This window comes from Lissotriton helveticus, chromosome 7 (genome assembly GCF_964261635.1).
Source record: "Lissotriton helveticus chromosome 7, aLisHel1.1, whole genome shotgun sequence".
Taxonomy (NCBI): domain Eukaryota; kingdom Metazoa; phylum Chordata; class Amphibia; order Caudata; family Salamandridae; genus Lissotriton; species Lissotriton helveticus.
Window position 1 is genome coordinate 1,839,644,259 of NC_136068.1, and position 21,956 is coordinate 1,839,666,214.

Below are 21,956 nucleotides of genomic sequence, written 5' to 3' on the forward strand. Positions count from 1 at the left end.
GTATGGCATAGTGCCTACACCCTATAAATGCTGCTATTGTATATTACATACAGAAATATTTGTACATGTTTTTGTGATTTATCCCGAAACATTGTGTATACATTTTTAGTGGAAGAATGTTCTACAATGGTGTAATTTTTTTATTAATGTTTATTATGTCTGTTGCTATATGGTTGTATTTTTACATACCGAATAAAGCACCTTTGACTTTGACTTTGAACGTGAAGTGCAGAATGCAGTAGGCTGTCATTTTCAATGTCCTTCTGTAACCGGCCCTGCCAAGTAGACAGTGGCGGCTGGTGAAGTTTGATAGTGGTGAGGCTGGGCCTGGCTGAGCTGAAGAGTTAGGAGTGGCGTGGGACGTTAAAGGGTCATGATAAGGCTGGGGCTTATTTCCTGCACGTGGGCAGGTTGGCTCAGCTCAAGAGGAACAATGTGAGTTTGCTTTGGTAACAAACATTATACCAGTGAACTCTGTACCCCAAGAACTATGACTGTCCCCATCACTCGACTCTCTTTAGTAATAACACGAAGCCCCACCTCTTCCGGGCTCCGACGGGAGCACTCCCTCCCTGCTGCTGCGCAAGACCGTTGGCCGTCGCAGCCCTGCCCACCCTACCATAGGGTGGTTTTATTCAAATGCTCAGATAGCGCACACCATATAAATTATTATAAAAAATAAATAAGTGAAGGGGTCCAGTTAGATGTTCGTGTCCGGTCGAAACCTGCAAAGCATCCAGATTGACCTACACTAACCTTCAGGCCTCCTCAGGCCTCTGTGGACAACCTCTGGGGAGAGTCAAACCACTGGAGCCAGAGGAAGAGGAGGGCCCATGCGGCGATGGGATACAGAAGAGGGAGAGAAACACCAAGAGACGCGGGAAAACCACTGAAAATAAACCTAGGAAAAGAAGAAACAGATCTCTATAAAATAAAATAATAAAAAAACACCTCTTTATTTAGCTTTGGGAAAAAGGCAGAAAAGCGTGAGATTTCGAAACCCATCTATCTTGAGACCCATTTGTGTTAGTAAGTCCCATTCTGTATGAAATTTTAATTGTAATTTTGAATTTCCATAAATTTTTTACATAACTCATTCATAAGTGCTGATGCACTAGGCCCAGACGAGATGTAGAGATATTTGTCAGTTAATAAAATGTATGTTTGTAATACCCAGATAAAGAAAGATAGGCAAATAAATATAATTGGAGTTTAATAAAGATCTATTCTTCTTTTAAAGATTCTTTCACATGGAACCCTGGGGGTGTATTTAAAAAAGTTGAATGCCAATACCAAAGCTGAGAAACTCAATGTAAAGTGATCTCTCACCCTCATAGTGATTTAACCAGGTCAGGGTTTGAATGACAGGCCTTGTTGGTTTTAAATGCACAGTCAATTTCAAATATTTATAGTCAGACACATAAATAATAAAACAAGGCCATATAAAGACAGGGTGCTTTACCACAAGTGCCCTAATTATGAATCCGGCAGAGATGATTCATGCATGGAAGTCACTCCACCCGCTCTGAGAGGGCCTGAGCTCCTCAACCAGTTTCACGTGACCTGAACTTTCCAGCGGGTAATTTGAACCGAAAAGTCTGATGGGATTCTGGCTTCAGAAGCAGCAAAGGCTCATTCTTCAGATGTGATCTTACAAAGGGTAGCAGCAATGCCCCCTGCTACAAAAACCCTTGGCCTTCCCTCACCTGCTACCCCCACAGCCCCCACTCCCTTATCTCCTTCCCACCCACAGGCCAGCACATACATTTAACATTTGCTCTTAGCAGGTGGCGCATTTATGCAGTAAAACCCTTGGAAAGGCAAATTCCGGCCCACCCAGTAAGTTCCCATTCCATCTGGTTTAACTCACAATTTCGCTGTATAGCATGGGAATAGTGATATTGTGGTGAGTTTTACTCTTACCCCAGTACTGTGCAACTTGTCATCAGTTCCAAGGCGTTTTAATGTCGACCTGCACTAATATTGTCTCCCCAATATCGCCTACCTACACATTTTCAAGGTAAGTAGATGTGTGTTGAAAGCAAGTAAAGAATGCTGAAGTAGTAATTAATTACAGGTTTATTATAACAGCCCCACCACACCTGGTGCGGTGGGTAGGTAAGGAAAGTAAACCAGGAATGCCAGTTGGGCAGATGGAGAGGGATAAGAGGATGGGTAGAATGTTGGGGAACCAATCGGAAGGATGGGGTGACAATGGGTGCTCTCGCGCAGGAGAGGTGGTTTGTTATCATCACGCACAGGGGCGCGAGGGAATGCTGAACTGGGATACAACACATCTTCCTCTCTTGAGAGTTTTGACTAATAAACTGTATATTGTGATATAACAAACATTCATGTGCATTTAACTATTAACCTTTAGTCACAAACAAAGTCTTCATAACGTTTCGGTTTATGGATGGTTCTCCCAAACCTCTCCGTGACTAAGGGGGAATCAGGGACACTTTCAGTGTCGGAGTGAGGATCATTACTGGTTCTACCGAACCTACCACTGAAGCTATGACTGTCAGACATGACTTCAGAGTCAGAGTGTGAGTCGCCGGAACAACTCCGACTTGGTATCGGAGTGCGAGGACTGACGTCAACAGACTGGTCTGATGAGTGACAAGTCAGTGACAGATGGAAGATCGTGTGAAGTCTCATTTCTGGGCAAGTAACTTTGTTCTAAACTGGTCCTATCAACATCAACCCACAGATCTTTGCAATACGTATTCGATTGCAGTTGGTTGGGTACATTGACACAATGATGATATCTGGCCAATCTACTCATGTGCCACACTTTCCCATCACTGAGTCTTGCAGCATTGTTATAAAGTTCATCGATATGAAGAGGAGCGGTGAATCTGCTTTCTCCTTTTCTCACTTTTTTTTCTAAACAAACTTTTACCAGATCCCCTACCTTAAATGAGTGTTCTTTTGCACTATGTTTTGAGTCATACCATTCTTTGTAGTATTTTTGCTCCTTGATTATGTTATTTCTGATGACATCTGGTGACCATTCAAGTTGTTTTGAAGTAGACATCCAACCTAGATCTATACTCAGGGGCTGTCTGCTTCTCATGAGAACAAACTGTGCATTACGGGTGCTGGCACAAGGAGATATCCTGAAGGCCCAGATGAGTTTGAACACTTCTTCCCAGTTAAGGTTAGCATTTCTTGACAATTGTATGTGTCCCTTCAAGACACGGTTGAAACGTTCAGTGAGGCCATTACCTTCCGGATGGTACAATGAGGTAGTGTGGTGGGTGATACAATTCCTCTCAAGAAATGACTTGAATGCCTCAGAGCAAAATTGTGGACCATTATCAGTGAGTACATATTTGGGTAATCGTTCACTTAAGAATAACTTATCCAGGAAGGATATGACTGTTGAGCTGTCTATTTCTGAAACAATTTCTATTTCCGGCCACTTTGAGAAGTGGTCTATGACCACTAAAATGTACTTGATCTCTCCATCATGTCCTTCAATGGGTCCCGCGATGTCCAGACCTAATTTCTCCCATGCCATTAGGGGGGGGGGGGGGTTTGAAGTGGAGAGAGAGAGACTTTGGATGTTTTTTTAATTTTTTTTTAATTTTTTAGTCCTCATTCACGCCCTTGGTGCCAAATAGTAGTGCATGGAGATAAGCGTACTGTCACAGATAAACTAGTAGGGACACTGAATAATACGAGGTGGATCGCCCCTCAGTACATTTATTATACTCCAACAGCACCACACTAGAACAACCAATGGGGTAGTATGCTGCAGTCAAATACCCAATCTTGTAGCAAGTCGCCCTATTGGGTATACAAACATTAAAAAGAAAAGAATGCCAAACAGCGTAATCATTGGACTTTGGGAAAAAAAAAAAAAAAAAACCATGGTCAAGTACTCAACTGTAACCAGGTAAATAAAAACCAGAAGTTTCTCTTGTCTGGATTGCCCGATCTTAATAGGTCCATTTTTGATGTTTGTAGCACTGAAGTGCACCAGTCCAGCAAGGTGGGAGGTAACGGGTCTTTCCATTTCCTACTAATCTCTCTTCTGGCTAACAAGATACCATAAAAGAGTAAGTTTGTGGCCAGACCCTGAAACTCTGGTGCGACCCCAAAAATTATAAGAGCGGGACATAGCAGGACTTGGGAGCCTAAGGCAGTAGTGAGTGTGAGGCAAACCGCGTTCCAAAAAGGCGATAACAGAGGGCAATCAAGGAACATATGCAGGTCAGAAGCCGGCGTCAGACCACATGTAGGGCATGCCACTGCTGAGTAGTTTGGAAATTTTGAAAGTCTCTCTGGCGAATAATAGGCCCTATGAAGGGTAAAAAGGTGGTTTCGGCGCAGCCAAGAAGGTTTCACTATATTTCACATGATCTTAAAGGACTCAAACCACAAGTTCTCCACATTTTGATTGGTAATATGTGCTGCCCACAGTATATCGGGCAGATGGAACTCACTCTTGACCTCGTCCAATAGTAGATTGTACCAAAATGAAACCTCTTTCTTAGTTGGAGGCTTATCTATTTAGAGGGAGACCATGTTGCTATCACCCCCTAACAAAAATCTGCCCTTAGCAGAAACCTGTGAGTGTGCCCAGCTTCGTACTTGCAGGTATTTAAACCTGCAGAGTCCTGACCCCATTCTAGAGAATAGCACCTCCCACGGGAGTAAGCTACCCTCCACAAAAAGGTCCCCCCACACCTCCAGTCCTGCCTCTCTTAGTGGTACTGCAAGACTATCAAGGAGACAACTCGGAGACCCGGGTGAATTCCACAGTTGAGATCTACTAGAAAAATAATCAATTTTTATGGAACGCCTGAGTTTCACCCATGTTTTAGATATATCTTGCAATACCTTCAATTTAATTTTTTTTTTAAACTTGGGGTCGCCAAACTTAAACAAAAACGCATGCTCAGCTATTTTTTCCCCTCTAAGCAGTGCTGCAAACATATACCCACAAGCAGAGTTAATGGGTGATTTTAGCAACATCCTAGCATGGGAAAATTGAAAAACCCACACGTGTAGCTGTATATCAGGAGCCACCAAACCACCCTTTTCTCTCCGACGCCTACGTTTCTTCCAGGCTATTCTAGGAATGTGGTCATTCCAAATAAAAGAACTTATGTAGCTTTGAAGTTTGGCTATTATAGAAGGTTCGAAAAAAAGAGGGATGGTATTAAACAAAAACGAAACTTTGGGAAGGATGGACATTTTTATTAAATTGGCTGTACCCAATAAGGATAAGGAAAGTGAAGACCATGATTTCATCAACCTACGACACTCCTTGGCAACGAACGAAAAATTTGATGAACTATTTCGTTTATATCATTATATATATTTAGGCCCAAATAGCGTAAAACAGAACTCAGCTGAGCCCCTGCCACCGGCTCAGGGTCGTTCCAGACCATAATATCCATCTTCAAGGCATTGATTTTGTACCCAGACACGTTGCCGAAGTCCTGAGCCAGAGCAATTACAGCTGGAAGGGCCGAGCGGAGTTCAGAGGAGAAAACGAGGACATCGTCCGCATACAGGGCTACCTTCTTCTCCCATCCTTCAAAAATAAAGGGCTTGATGTTACAATCGTCCCGTAGCCATTGAGCAAAAGGCTCAATATATAGGTCGAATAGGAGGGGAGAAAGAGGGCAGCCCTGGCGGGTACCCCGCGTGATGTTAAATGGGTTAGTTAATTCACCATTGACAAGTAAAGAGGCAGACGAATTCTGATACAAAAGTCTCACTGCACGCCTAAATTTCTCGCCGATGTTAAATTTCCCCAGGACCTCCGATAGGTAAATCCAGTTGACCCTATCGAAGGCCTTGATGGCGTCTAGGGTGAGAACAGCCAGGAGGAGTGATTTTACAGAAGCCATATCGATGGCTCCTATGAGATCATAAGTCAACTCATAGAGCTGGCGACCCCTTACAAACCCCTTTTGGTCTACGTGCAAGATACTTGAAGCAACTGCCCCCAACCTGTTCGCCAATACTGACGCAAATATTTTATAGTCAGCGTTTAAGATAGAGATTGGTCTATAAGACCCACAGCAGGTTGCCGGTTTTCCTGGTTCAGTATCAATGTTATTGAAGCACTGTTCCAAGAAATGGGAGGGGGCATTCCATCTTGAAGGATATCATTAAACAGCTCAGTCAAAAAAGGGAGGATTGTTAAGATCAAAGCCTTGTAAATTTCCGACGGCAAGCCATCTGTGCCAGAAGCCCTGCCCTTTTTACTACTGATAATTGCCAGTCTAACTTCTTCCTGGGAGATAGGATCTTCCAAAACAGCACATTGTTCTAATGACAGTGCAGGAAGAGAAACTCCCGCCAGCCAATCTTCAACTTGTTTGATTTCAATATTTTTGTCCTCACGGTATATTTCACTGAAAAATTCCCGGAGAGCCCCCCTGATATCTGCATCGGTAGAGTATGTTATATCGCCAGAGATAATTGAATAGATATTATTTCTAACCTGCTCAGTCTTTGTCTTCCAGGCTAGCAACTTTCCAGCCCCCTCACCATACTCGAAATGGGCTAATTTACTTGCTTCCCATCTCTCCAAGACCCAGGCGTGCAAAACTGAGCCCAACTCCCCTTTTAGAGTAACTATTTTATTTTGCCACACCTGTACTGTGGTCACAGGGGCATCCGGGTGCATGGCTATTTTTGTCTGCACTCTGGCTATTTCCATTTCCAGGGAAGTCACAGCTTCTCTATAGATCTTATTCTTATATGTAGCTTTATTTGTTATAAAGCCCCTTAAGAAGGACTTTAGTGAATCCCATACGCCCCCAGGGGAAGCTGTTCCAACATTATCCTCCAAAAAGTGCTGCACCTCCACATTAAGAGTATTAATAATATCCAACGAGGAGAGCAATGAACGATCAAATGACCAGTTTCTCAGACGACTCTTAGGAAACCCCTCCAGTTCTAAATAAATAGCCGCGTGGTCTGATAAATGAAAGGGGAGGTGAGAAACTGATTTCACCAAATTAACTAAAGGTTGACTAATCAAAATAAAATCGATTCTTGACTGATGGTGGCATCTGAAGTTGCGGAATGTAACACCTCTTTGTTGCCCATGCAATGATCTCCAGATATCGTTATACCCTAACTGCTTCATACTATCCTGCAGAAAAGACCTAGTTTTAGATAAGGACCTGGCTCTGTTAGAAGGAGACTTATCCAATAGAGGATCCAAAACTATGTTAATATCTCCTGCAAGAATAACAGGCTCAGGAAATAGATACAGGTGAGAAAAAAGGGTCTTCAAAGCTGACGGGTCGTCCTGATTTGGACCATAGTATCCTATTATAGTAATTGGGGACCCCGCTATGATCACTGATGCAATTGCCCATCTACCGCCAGGGTCAACCAATTTAGACACCAACCTCGCTTTTATTGATTTTTTAAAAATTATTACCACACCTCTAATGTGTACAGATTGCGACGTCATCATACATAGATCAATCCACCTATTTGTTTTAGCCAACAAAAGCATTTCAGATTCAGCAAGATGAGTCTCCTGGAGTACTATAATCTGTGCATCTGAGTCGCGAAGGTACTGCATTATATTATTTTTTCTAGGATTAATACGCAATCCATTAGTATTCCAGGAGAGAATCGCTAATTTACTCATTGTAGTAAAGATCCCACGCCAAGACTTTTACCATCAACAGCGACACAATAATATCTGTAGCGACACTGCAGAGTTTATAAGGGCAAGCCCACCAGTATACATACCACCAGAATGAAGAAAAAACAATCGTATATTCTTCAAACAGCAGCAACAAACTCAAAGCTAAACTAGAGCGAAAATGAGGACGTTTTTTAGGTTTTTTCCCTAGCACGCCCCCCTGTGCCCCAAACTACCCTTCCACCCCCCCCGGGAAACCCTTGCTCTATCTATCTGGAAAAATCAGAAGATAGCGCCCCATCATGGGTTCCCACCCTACCCGTGGACGTGAAAAGCCAAGACATTAAACCTATACTATACTATACACCTTATACCTATACTGAAACAGTCATTTTCTATTCCACAAATCATTTTTTATTTTTTGTTGTATATATAAATATTATTTTTTTATCTAATCTTTTACACTTTCATATTTAAGCTAGCGTTATCTTCCGGGTCTTATCAGATTACAAAAGGGTTTCTTGCTGTACTCACATACATTATTAAATACATATCTCTCTTTTAGCCTAATGCTCCTTTGTCTTTGCCCGTAGTTAGTAATAGCTCGTCTGCTGCCTGCACTGATCTGATATTATGCATATTATTTTTGTACATTACTCTCATTGTTGCCGGAAAGACTAGTTGAGCAACTCCCCCATAACTTCTAAAAGCCTCAAGCCTCTTCCCAAACTCCCACTGCTTGTCAAGTGTGGTCCTAGACAAGTCAGATCGAATCTGAAAATTTAATCCCTTACCACTCACAGATTTCTGCTTTAGGGCCAGATTGAGAATGGTCTCCTTAAGTGAGTAAGTGTGGAAATTGACCAATATTTTTCTTGGTTTGGTCCTTTGGGGGTTCTTCCTGAAAGGCTCTCTATGAATGCGTTGGATGTCTAAAGCTAATTCTTCCACAGACTGATCCAAACGTAATGCCTCTTTCAACAGTGAGATGACAAACTGCTTGATATCTGAGCCTTCCTTGTCCTCCGAAATATTCAAGATACGAAGATTATTCCGTCGTGCATTGTTCTCAAGAGTCTCCATCCTCTCTGCCAACGCTTGGTCTTCTTTCCTGAGCGTTGTGATATCCACTTTTGCTTGATCCAAATGTATGGACAAACCTGTTACCGTGTCCTCTAGTGACTCTGTTCTTAAGGTAAGATCACTTAACTTCTTATCCAGGGACTCACAAAAACATCTAATGTCGGCCTGATTAGCTGCAGAGGTCTCAAACCATTTTTTTATGTCAGCAGACAGAGTTGTGAACATCCCCTGTATGGAAGCCTGCAGGGAGGTGGTCAAGGTTGCACTATCACAATTAACCGGTAAAGCACTGGCACTGGAAAAAGGAGCCGGTGCACAACCTTGTGTGCTATCTTGTGTACTATCCCCTTGCGTTGAGCCATCAAGGGGGCCAGCAATCAAAAATGGAGGAGCCAGCAAAAGTGGCGGAGCCAGTGGTGGAGCCAGAACCAAGGCTAGAGGCGGGGGATGACCCGAAGAACCAGAAGGACCCAAAGTTTCCAACACAGGGACCAAACTCTCAGGAACTTCAGTGAGGGTAAGAGTGCCGGCAGTCTCGTCCCCTCTATCCCTATCCCTATCCAAGTCTAATTCAGCTTCCATGTTAGCGTCTAGAATTTCTGGGCCATCCACACCACCCATCGCCATGACAATTGGGGTGTTATTAGACGAGACCCCAGTATTCGCTGCCTCCTCAGGATCCACGACCTCTAATAGTGGCCTTTCTGGACAGGCCTGGGGAGAAAGTTTATCCGATAGGAGTAACACTTGGGGGATCGCCTTAAAGTAAGACCTAAGTGATGGAGTTATCCTGGACTCAGCACTAGCAAAGCTAGTGGATTTACATTTAGAATTAGAGTCTTTAGGCTCTTTAGTTGTTTTACACGTGTACGCACGCTTAGCCTTGACCTGCCCTGTCAGGTAGGAGGAAAGTTTCTTTTTCACGCTATCGGCGTTGCCAACACTAGCAGAAACCACTGGCTTGGACACCTCTAAACTTAGGGCAGGGGTTGGGTTAGAGCAACAAGATGCGGAGAGTGTAATGTTATGGGCTTGTACTCCTTTACTTTTTTTCCCTTTATTTTAAAAATGGATTAGAGAGTCAGCAACACAATAGCAAATATCATTTTCACGCGAGGCATATCACGGAATATCTAGCCCGGAACCAACCAGAGGTATCACGGACGGGAACCCAGGAGCGGAGCACTGCCGCAGCTCAACCGGCTGCCGCCATGTTCCCTCCTTTGGAAAGCAGGAAATCCTTCTACCCACCAGACTGAATGAGACTTTGGATGTTTTAAGGGTTTTATCTGAATCACAGCATTCAACACAGTTTCTTATCTGGATTTCAATTTGCTTGTCAATACCAGGCCACCAATAACTGGTTCTGACTCTCTGCTTTGTCTTTCAAATGCCCAGGTGACCTATGTGGCACAGTTTCAGAATTTTATCTCTGAGTGTAATGGGGGCAATGGCTTTGCCAATTCTGTACAACACTCCATTTTCACAACTGAGTTCATTTCTTATTTCCCAATAAACTTTGACATTGTCATGCAGATGGCGTTTCTCTGGCCAAGAGTTGTTGACGAATTTGCATACGTCTTGAACTGTTGAATCTTGAGACATGTGTATTTCCCATTCTCCCGCAGATATTCCATCAAAATCCGTGTTGAAGCGTAGAGCCACTTTTTCATCATCCTCTAGTGCATCATATTTTCATTGTGTGGAAGAGGTAGTCTGCTGAGGAAATCAGCAACTTTGTTCTTGATTCCAGGCCAATATTCAGCTGTGTAGTTGTAATCCAACAATTTAATAGACATTTTACCTAAACGTGGTGAAGCATTTTGCAGACCTGAGGCAGACAAGATTTTAATTAAGGGTTTGTGGTCTGTACGAAGATGTATATTGTATCCCCAAATGTATGCTCTGAAATAATTGAGCGCCCATGAACAGGCTAGCATCTCACGTTCGATTACTGAGTATTTCTCCTCAGCAGGGGTGAGCGATCTTGAGGCAAAGGCCACAACCCATTCTTGGTTTGAAGTATCCTTCTGCGCTAGCACAGCGCTAGCAAAAACAAAGGTTTTTGTTGCTAGCATCAGTTGTTACAAAGATTTCTGCTTTGGGATCAAAACCTTTGAGAAAGGGTGCGTCGCTGATTTCTTTTTTGATTGACTCAAAGGTGTTCTGACATTCCGGTGACCACTCAAATTTTGTTCTATTTTTTAGTAGTTGTCTTAAACTGTACATTTTTTCTGAAAAATTTCTAATGAATTTTGAATAATACTCAGTTAATCCGAGAAAGGCTCTAACATCTTCTTTGTTGGATGGGCAGGGAGCATTGAGAATGGCATCCACTAAACCTTGTTTTGGTTTGATACTATCGTGGCTAATAGTGTGCCCCAGATAAACCACTTTGTCCTGGGATATTTTACATTTGTCTAACTCAACGGTAAGTCCATGCATTTTCAGTTTGTCAAAAACTTGCTTTAGGCGTCTGTCATGTTCCAATTGGTTGCTGCCCATGACCAAGATATCGTCTTGGAAAAACCTGACACCATCAACGCCTTCAAATATGGAAGTCATGACCCTTTGGGAAAGTGCTGCGGCCGAGGCTAAACGAAACGGTACTCTGGTGAAACGGTAACAACCAAATGAAGTAATAAATGTGGTGTATTTCTTGCTGTCCGCGTGTAGGGGTATTTGGTGATACGCGGATTTTAAATCAATAATGGAAAACACACACATATCATTGGTGGCATTGAACATTTCAGAAATTCGTGGTAGCGGGTACTGATCAACAATAATATTTTTGTTAAGATCCCTAAGGTCAATGCAAAGTCTAATTTTCCCATTGGGACGTTTGACCACCACTAAGGGAGAAACCTACTCCGCAGACTCAACTTCTTCAATAATTCCATCTTTGACCAGTCTATTCAGTTCGACTTGAACATCATTTTTTACCGACACTGGTAAGTGTCTTACCTTGTGAATGCATGGGACGGCCGAGTCTTTTAGTTCAATTTTGTGTTCAAAACTGTTAAGGAGACCTACTTTACCAGAGAACACTTCTGGAAAATCTTTTTGGATGGTATTCTTACATAACTCGTCAACTGACAAAACAGGATCAGCGCTGTTTGGGTTGAGGATAATTCCAAGATCGGCTTGATCACTCCAACCAAGTACCGAAGGTCCCCTCTTGGCCACAAAAAGCTTACAACATTCTTCCCTGTTTTTGAATTCGAATTCTAATTCACTTGTTCCTAAAAATTCAATGTTGTTGTCAGTGTAACTTCTAGCAATGGTATTGGATTTTTCTAGGGATGTACCAATCTTGTCAGTGAGCAGTTGTTTCCATACATTCTCATTGATAATCGTGAAAGGAGAGCCAGAATCAGCCATTAAGTTCACAATTACCCCACCCAATTTCACATCACACATGGGTTTTTTTTTCTTTGTGGGTGTGAGTTCCAATACGTCATAATCAATGGAGAATATATAGTTGATGCTATCAGAATCTGAGTACTCCGAATTTTCCTCAGAAGAGTCACTCTCTTCATGTTTGCTTTGTTTGAAAGATCTCCTATTACATGCTTTAGCAATGTGACCCGTCAATCCACATGACATGCACTTCTGATGTCTGGCAGGACATTTCGTGGAATCTGCTAAATGGTTAGGAGAACCACATCGAAAACATTTGAGTTCAGGGAGATCATTGTATTTCATGCTGTGACTCTTCTCACTTCTGTGTTTGGATTTGTATTGTTCACCTTTCTTGTGATAATCATGCGTAACTTCTTTATTGTTGACTCTTTGCCTCAGTTTATTTGCATTGGATGAATTTATTGCTTTAACTACAACAGGCTCATCTAAAACTGCTTTGGCACATCTGCCAGTAAGTTCTGCCTTTTTAACCAGAGCGACAACTTCCTTTAAAGAAGATTCACCATTCACCCAAAGTTTGTCTTAGATATTTGGGTTGCTAGCATGCATGATAATTTGATCACGAACAAATTCCTCTTGTAATTGACCAAACCTACAGGTTAATGCTAAATTGTTCAAGGCCGCAACATAATCATCAATGCTCTCATCTTTACCCTGTTTTCTCCTAGAAAATTTGTAACGGTCAACAGCAACGCATACAATAGGCTAAAAATGAGCATCAAGATCATCTAAGGCATGTTGATAAGCATTGTTGCCTTCTCTCACTTTTTTTCTATGTTGTTGTAAGTTTTGACACCACCAGTACAAAAGCACTTTCTTTTTCTTTTCAGCTGTGAAGTCCTCATCCTCAACAGTTTCTATATAATTTGTAAAATACTCTTTCCACTCTTTCCATGGCATACATGGAGCACCTTTGAGGGGTAGAAATGCTTGAGGCTGCGCAAGATTCAAAGAACTTAGAGCACACATGGCAAATTCAAATTAAAGAAGAAATTGAAACAGCCTCTTGCCTTGCATGCAAAGATGAAGGTTAGCGTTGCAGTTGTTGTAAAATTAACAATTGTGTCCTTCTTCACTTACTATTAAAATAATGAGTCACACAGTGGCCCATAACGTGGAAATGAAATCTGACTCGAATCACTAAGAACATATGTGTAACGATATTTGAGACACTTTTCTCTAGCCTTTCGGTTGCAGGAGGCACTGTCTTTCCTATAGTTGTACTAGCAAAGTTGTCTAATGCACTTCACACATGACAGTTTTCAATTAAAGTCGTTTATGCTTGCATAAGAATCAAAAATTGCAGTTAAAAGCGTTTTAATAAACAATCTCAAAGGTGTGCACATCACCGTGAACGTGCTCAAGTCAGGTTCAAACTCATCAAATTTCCGACAAAAGTTGACTCAAGATGGCGTTTTGCGCTGCGTTCCAGTGACGCAATATGCACGTAGACATGCGCAGAAGAAGCACTTGATAAGCACGAAATCGCTGACAGGAATTTAACGAAGTATTCGCACGACTCAGCCAATTGCCCCAGGGAGATGAGCGGATGCGCAAAACTGTACCTTTGACCAGGAGAGTAGGCAGCCGCAGAGCAATGCAAAGTTCATGAACCAATTGCGCCGCAGAATCAGAGGACGAACCCAATGGGCACACGTCCGTGCATAGGAGTCAGAAGATCGATCGACGCTTTCAGGTCGCACAAAAGCACTGCGCCGTGTGGTCAGAAACGAACACAGGTAGGAAACCAGATCTTCTGTTCCTCAAGTGAAGCGTCAGAAGTTGACTGTAGATTAAGTTGGAATTCACGAAATCCGTGGTGAGGGGCTGTGGTTTTCCGTCGTCGCCACTTGTTGAAAGCAAGTAAAGAATGCTGAAGTAGTAATTAAGTACAGGTTTATTATAACAACCCTACACCTGGTGCGGTGCGTAGGTAAGGAAAGTAAACCAGGAATGCCAGTTGGGCAGTTGGAGAGGGATAAGAGGATGGGTGGAATGTTGGGGAACCAATGGGAAGGATGGGGAGACAATGGGTGCTCTCGCGCAGGAGAGGTGGTTTGTTATCGTCACGCACAGGGGCGCGAGGGAATGCTGAACTGGGATACAACAATGTCGTGTTAAGAAAACTGAATCTGTACTTCCATACATATACTTAACTTAATGACATGCTCGTCATCAATATTGTGGAGCCAATATATGTAAAGATCAATTATTGATCTTGATATTGCTGGATACAACCTACAGCAGCAACATCTACAGGAAACATATCAACATGAAGATAGTAAGTTATTTCCATGAAGGTACTCAAAATCTGCAAGTCAGAGTCATGACTGTCATGACCCATGCCCTGTGTCGAAGGCTGGCTAGTGACTCTAATTCCTGCTGGAGGATTGTTGATTTCATGTAGCATCTGAACAACTTCTATAGCCAGTTATTGTTCACTTCTGGTCAGTCCTAGCCTTTTTGCTGGGTGATTGTTTTTGGGTAATCCATAGCAATATGATAGATCCTGGATGATCTTTCTTTCCGGGACCTCTATAATTGAGACCATCTGGGTGGTAATTTTCTTCCAGTACATCTAAACAATCTACGGGGCTGGGTGAGTTGGTTGGGTAAAGCTTAGCTCTGACTGCAGGCCAACCCTAAAGCAACTTTACTGGCTGGTTTTCCCAGCCTGTATAATCGTGTCAGGTGTTCCCACACCAAGGAATACTGAAAGTGTAAACACCAGCTCATTTGTGATTAGGTGGAAGAGACAACCAATGAGAGCTATGCATAGAATGAGCTTTCACCACGTTTAGTTAAAGTCTTAGGGATTGGAGCGGCATCTTGCTAATGCCGGTACCTTTCGTGGAAGAGAGAACTAGAGAGAGAAGACGCTGTCTTCACGTCTTTTAAGTGAGTAACGTGGACAGGCAAACAGGATGAAATAGGAACGTAATGATTCACAAAAGCGGTTGCTTATTATGATTTTGTTCGTTTTTTTCTTAACCATGTTCCTTACAGTGTTGTGTTCAACGTGAGTAGAACAAGCAAAAAGTGAGTGCCTCACAGGCGTTTTTTCCTTATCACAACAGAGCACCAGAGCATGCACACACTCGAGTGTCAGCACAGATGGTCACAGTTTTGTATTTGATTTAACGAATATTATGAACTGACATGAATGTCTCAGGTTTATTATTTATTATTGTATTACTGACATTAAGTATTGTCATGCCTTGTTTCAGCTCATGGTCCCAGATGAAGGTCATAGCGACCGAAATGCATTGGACTGGCTTAAGAAATTTAAATGCATTATCAAGATGTTTAAATGATGAACACAAATAATAAACGAATGAACTTTGTGAAAAAATAAAAGATATGAACAGTGAAAACTTTTTGTGAAATAAACTTTAGAGGAACTCTGGGTAGTCCCCAGCAGGATTTCACAGCAGTGCATCAAGGGATGCTTTCACCCTTTTAGTGGATTGCACAACTTTGGATATTTCTAGGACGCCTAAGGCAAGAGGCGCCACCTTGTTTGCACGCATACAGAAAAAAGAGGAGCTTTTGAATTGAGGAACCTTGGTTAAATATTATTAAGCAGCAGTGCGCTCACAGCGCCTCAACGTTATAGTTTAGAAAATCCCCATCAGCAGTGTGAGGCGTGCAGCAGTGTGAGGCGTGCAGCAGTGTGAGGCTTACAGCAGTGTGAGGCGTGCAGCAGTGTGAGGCATGCAGCAGTGTGAGGCGTGCAGCAGTGAGGCGTGCAGCAGTGTGAGGCTTACAGCAGTGTGAGGCGTGCAGCAGTGTGAGGCATGCAGCAGTGTGAGGCGTGCAGCAGTGAGGCGTGCAGCAGTGTGAGGCATGCAGCAGTGTGTGGTGTGCAGCAGTGTGAGGCGTGCAGCAGTGTGTGGTGTGCAGCAGTGTGAGGCTTACAGCAGTGTGAGGCGTGCAGCAGTGTGAGGCATGCAGCAGTGTGAGGCGTGCAGCAGTGAGGCGTGCAGCAGTGTTTGGCATGCAGCAGTGTGTGGCGTGCAGCAGTGTGTGGTGTGCAGCAGTGTGAGGCGTGCAGCAGTGTGAGGTGTGAGGCAGTGTGAGGCGTGCAGCAGTGTGTGGTGTGCAGCACTGTGAGGCGTGCAGCAGTGTGAGGTGTGCAGCAGTGTGAGGCGTGCAGCAGTGTGTGGTGTGCAGCAGTGTGAGGCGTGCAGCAGTGTGAGGTGTGCAGCAGTGTGAGGCGTGCAGCAGTGTGTGGTGTAGAGCAGTGTGAGGCGGGCAGCAGTGTGAGGCGTGCGGCAGTGTGAAGCATGCAGTAGAATGAGTAATGCAGCAGTGTGCAGCAGTGTGCAGCGTGAGTAATGCAGCAGTGTGAGGCGTGCAGCAGTGTGAGGCGTGCAGCAGTGTGCGGCGTGCAGCAGTGTGAGGCGTGCAGCAGTGTGAGGTGTGAAGCCGTGTGTGGCGTGCAGCAGAGTGTGGCGTGCAGCAGAGTTTGGCGTGCAGCAGTGTGAGGCGAGCAGCAGTGTGAGGCATGCAGCAGTGTGAGGCGTGCAGCAGTGTATGGCGTGCAGCAGTGTGCAGAATGCAGTAGTGTGAGGCATGCAGCAGTGTGAGGCGGGCAGCAGTGTGAGGCGTGCGGCAGTGTGCAGCATGCAGTAGAAGGAGTAATGCAGCAGTGTGAGGCGTGCAGCAGTGTGAGGCGTGCAGCAGTGTGTGGCGTGCAGCAGTGTGCAGCATGCAGCAGTGTGAGGCGGGCAGCAGTGAGAGGCGGGCAGCAGTGTGAGGCATGCGGCAGTGTGCAGCATGCAGTAGTATGAGTAATGCAGCAGTGTGCAGCAGTGTGCAGCGTGAGTAATGCAGCAGTGTGAGGCATGCAGCAGTGTGAGGCGTGTAGGCGTGCAGCAGTGTGAGGCGTCCAGCAGTGTGAGGCATGCAGCAGTGTGAGGCGTGCGGTAGTGTGAGGCGTGCGGTAGTGTGCAGCATGCAGCAGTGTGCAGCAGTGTGAGGCGTGCAGCAGTGTGAGGCGTGCAGCAGTGTGCGGCAAGCAGCAGTGTGTGGCGTGCAGCAGTGTGTGGCATGCAGCAGTGTGTGGTGTGCAGCAGTGTGCAGAAAGCAGTGTGAGTAATGCAGCAGTGTGCAACAGTGTGAGGCGTGCAGCAGTGTGAGGCATGCAGCAGTGTGAGGCGTGCAGCAGAGTGTGGCGTGCAGCAGTGTGAGGCTTGCAGCAGTGTGAGGCTTACAGCAGTGTGAGGCGTGCAGCAGTGTGAGGCATGCAGCAGTGTGAGGCGTGCAGCAGTGAGGCGTGCAGCAGTGTTTGGCATGCAGCAGTGTGTGGCGTGCAGCAGTGTGAGGCGTGCAGCGGTATGAGGCGTGCAGCGGTGTGTGGCGTGCAGTGGTGTGTGGCGTGCAGCATTGTGTGGCGTGAAGCAGTATGTAGCGTGCAGCAGTGTGTGGCGAGCAGCAGTGTGTGGCGTGCAGCAGTGTGAGTATTGCAGCAGTGTGAGGCGTGCAGCAGTGTGTGGCGTGCAGCAGTGTGAGGCGTGCAGCATTGTGAGGCGTGCAGCATTGTGAGGCGTGCAGTAGTGTGTGGCATGCACCAGTGTGCGATGTGCAGCAGTGTGTGGCGTGCAGCAGTGTGTGGCGTGCAGCAGTGTGTGGCATGCAGCAGTATGCAGCGTGCAGCAGTGTGCAGCATGCAGCAGTGTGAGGCGTGCAGCAGTGTGAGGCGTGCAGCAGTGTGAGTCGTGCTGTAGTGTGCAGCATGCAGCAGTGTGCAGCATGCAGCAGTGTGAGTAATGCAGCAGTGTGCAGCATGCAGCAGTATCCATCATGCAGCAGTATGCGGCCTGCAGCAGTGTGTGGCGTGCAGCAGTGTGAGGTGTGCAGCAGTGTGTTGCGTGCAGCAGTCTGTGGCGTGCAGCAGTGTGTGGTGTGCAGCAGTGTGTGGCATGCATTAGTGTGAGTAATGCAGCAGTGTGCGGCGTGCAGCAGTGTGAGGTGTGCAGCAGTGTGAGGCATGCAGCAGTGTGAGGCGTGCAGCAGTGTGAGGCGTGCAGCAGTGTGTGGCGTGCAGCAGTGTGAGTAATGCAGCCGTGTGAGTAATGCAGCAGTGTGTAGCGTGCAGCAGTGTACAGCGTGTAGCAGCGTGAGGCATGCAGCAGTGAGCGGCGTGCAGCAGTGTGAGGCGTGCAGCAGTGTGAGGCGTGCAGCAGTGTGTGGCGTGCAGCAGTGTGCAGCATGCAGCAGTGTGAGTAATGCAGCAGTGTGCAGCAGTGTGAGGCGTGCAGCAGTGTGAGGTGGGCAGCAGTGTGAGGCAGGCAGCAGTGTGAGGCATGCAGTAGTATGAGTAATGCAGCAGTGTGAGGCGTGCAGCAGTGTGAGGCGTGCAGCAGTGTGAGGCGTGCAGCAGTGTGTGGCGTGCAGCAGTGTGTGGCGTGAGGTGAGGGGGTGTGAGTGTGAGAGGGTTTGAGGGTGAGAGGGTGTGAGGTGTGAGGGTGAGAGAGGGTGAGAGGGTGAGAGGGTGTGTGAAGGTGAGAGGGTGTGTGAGGGTGAGAGGGTGTGTAAGGGTGAGAGGGTGTGTGAGTGTGAGTGAGGGTGTGTGAGGGTGAGGGTGTGGGGGTGTGAGGGTGTGTGAGGGTGAGAGGGTGTGTGAGGGTGAGAGGGTGTGTGAGGGTGATAAGGTGAGTGAGGGTGTGTGAGGGTGATAAGGTGAGTGAGGGTGTTTGAGGGTGAGAGGGTGAAGGTGTGTGAGGGTGAGGGGTTGTGAGGGTGAGGGGGTGTGAGTGAGGGGGTGTGTGAGTGAGAGGGTTTGAGGGGGTGGGTGAGGGTGTGAATGTGAAGGGGTGTAGGTTCTGGGGGTGTGTGGGCTTGTGGGGGTGTGTGAGGGTGAGGGGGTATGAGGGTGATGGTGTGAGGGTGGGTGAGGGTGAGGGGGTGTGAGGGTGGGTGTGGGTGGGTGAGTGTGTGTGTGAGGGTGAGGGTGAGAGGGTGTGTGAGGGTGAGGGTGTGTGCGAGGGTGGGGGAGTGTGTGAGGGTGAGGGCGTGTGTGAGGGTGAGGGGGTGTGAGGGTGAGGGGGTGTGAGGGTGTGGGGGTATGAGGTGGGGAGGGTGAGAGGGTTGTGAGAGTGAGAGGGTTGTGAGGGTGAGAGGGTTGTGAGGGTGAGGGGGTGAGGGTGAGGGGGTGAGGGTGAGGGTGTGAGGGTGAGGGTGTAGGAGTGTGGGGGTGTGGGGGTGAGGAGGTGTGTGAGTGTGAGGGGGTGAGGTTGAGGGGGTGTGAGGGTGAGGGTGTGTGAGGGTGAGGGTGTGTGGGGATGTGAGGGGGTGAGGGTGAGTGAGGGTGTGAGAGTTGAGAGGGTGAGGGGGTGTCTAGAGGCAAAGCACGGCGGATGTAGCATTGCAGCTAACAAGTCGAGTGTTTTCAAGCTGAGTGCCCCTAGAGAGATGGCAACACAGCAACAGTATTTGAGGAGCAAGGCTTCTGTAAACATTGTCGGCATTGCTGTGGCGGGGGGCGCGGGGGAGCGAGAGAGCATTCCTTTGAAGTCTGATGGCGGGGGGCGGGGAGCGGCTTGGGAGCGGATTCCTTTGAAGTCTGATGCGAGGCTGATGGGTTTGACGTGCACGGGCGTGTCTCACACGACTGCATCACATGAACTGGACGTAATCCGCAGTTGGCAGAGATTTTGTTTTGCCTACTATATACTCGCCTATCTATCCCTGTGGGATATAATAGTCGAGACCTAAAAAGCATGGTGTGTGTCAGATCATATTGCATCCCTACACTCAGAACGTGCTGTAATATATAACATTCCCCCATGCATTCTACTGGTAAGCATCCACTGGTGTACTGAAGTGTTTGGTCTTGGAACTATTTTTTTCCTGCTTGTGTTGAACATGTATGTCTTGTTTGCAGCTCCACCTTGCTTAGGGATGAAATGTAATAAATTTTTGTGTGTTTCCAACATTTTCTGTTGGGAAACAAAGTGTTTAAATATTTAAAATGTTTGCGCAATGAATGACTAACTTTCTTTGTAATTATGTTTCATCATTTTTAAATTTACTAACACAATCCAAAGCATGCTACATAATTCCAATCAGCATAATTTCACTCAATGCCACACACTCCCACGCCACACAATTTAACTCTTCAGATTTCCATTCCACACCAGATAATTCTACAACAAAGCACACAATTCTACTCAACAACAATTACACAACACACCACATTCATCAAATCCATACCACAAAAATCCACATCACACCTCATATTTAAACTCCACTACATACCACTCCACAACACAAAATACCATGTCACATAATTACACCCTATGACACACAATACAACTCTACATCATTTCTGTACACTATACCACATAATTACGACCCACTTAATTCCATTGCACACCATGCCACACACTTCCATTACACTAATACACTGCACACCACACAATACCACAACTAACAATACCAATTCAACCCACATAATTCCACTCCACACCACATACATCCACCCCACCAACTGACACATAAGTAAAACACATTGTCATTTACAACGCCAATAGCTCAAAAATGTGAGACCTATTGAATTGCAAATGGTTTAGTTTGTAAGCAGTATTTTCTTTAATGAGTTTCTCCAACTACAGGTAGACATGCTTTCCTGCAAGCACACAATGCATGATTTCACTTTCCGAGCAGCTCGGGACAATGGCAGGGGCTTCTTTGAATAGGTCTTGTATTTACAAGAGTTTGACCTATTGGCATTGCAAAATGAAAATGCCTTTTTTTGTGTCTTAATTAACAGATAAATTAAAGGCATTGTCATTTACAATGCCAATAGCTTAAAGTCTCGCAAATGTGGGACCTATTGGAAATGCTTGTTTAACGCTGGAGGACTTTGCTGGGGAATGTTTTCGTTTTATCTTGCCGTTGCCATTGTTCTCAGTTAAAAATAAGCGAGCATTTGGTTTTTTACTTTTGCTCTGTAGGAAAGAGCTATCACCAGACCTAATGTGCGGCGTGTATTGGAGGCAGTGGTAGAAGTGGGCGGGATCGGAAGGGCACGGCGTGCCCCTACTTAAAAAAATTATTTCAATCCGTTCCCCTACTTCTTTCTTTCAAAAAAGCATCCCGGGACGGCAAAAAATAGTCCAACTTAAAAACGATAACTTTTTCTTTCAGCTTTCAGGGGCGGCTCGCACTTCTCTGTTGAACTCCAGAGGCTGCAGCAGCCCCTCGCTGAGCTCTCAGACTGAGGGCAGGCCCATTGTCATTCCGATTGAGGCTGATGATCCCCTTTCGAATGACAATGCGCCGCCTTCTGCCTTTAGCATATCATGCTGAGTTAGTGATTACAGAGGAGCTTTCCCCAGACAGAGTACTGTGGGGAACTTGCCACCATGTGAAATTTATCAATGTTATACACAGAGTCAACTGGGCAAGAGCAATAAAGGGACAGAAGAGGAGACAGGAAATGAGAAGTAATGGGCAGGAGAAGTTACGGGGCAGGAGAGGTGAAGGGGTAGGTAGAAGTGACAGGGAAGGATAGGCAACAGGGATGGAGAGTTGACGGGCAGAAGAGGTGACAGGGCAGGAGAGGTGTCAGAGCAGGAGAGGTGACGAGGCAGGAGAAGTAAAGGGCAGGAGAAGTGACGGGGCAGGAAAAGTGACGGGCAGGAGAGGTGACGGGTCAGGAGCAGTGACGGGACAGGAGAGGCGACAGGAAAGGAGAGGTGACGGGACAGGAGAAGCGATGAGGCAGGAGAAGTGAAGGGACAGGAGCAGTGATTAGGCATGTGCAGGAGCGGTAACCGGGCAGGAGCAGTGAACGGACTGGAGCAGTGAA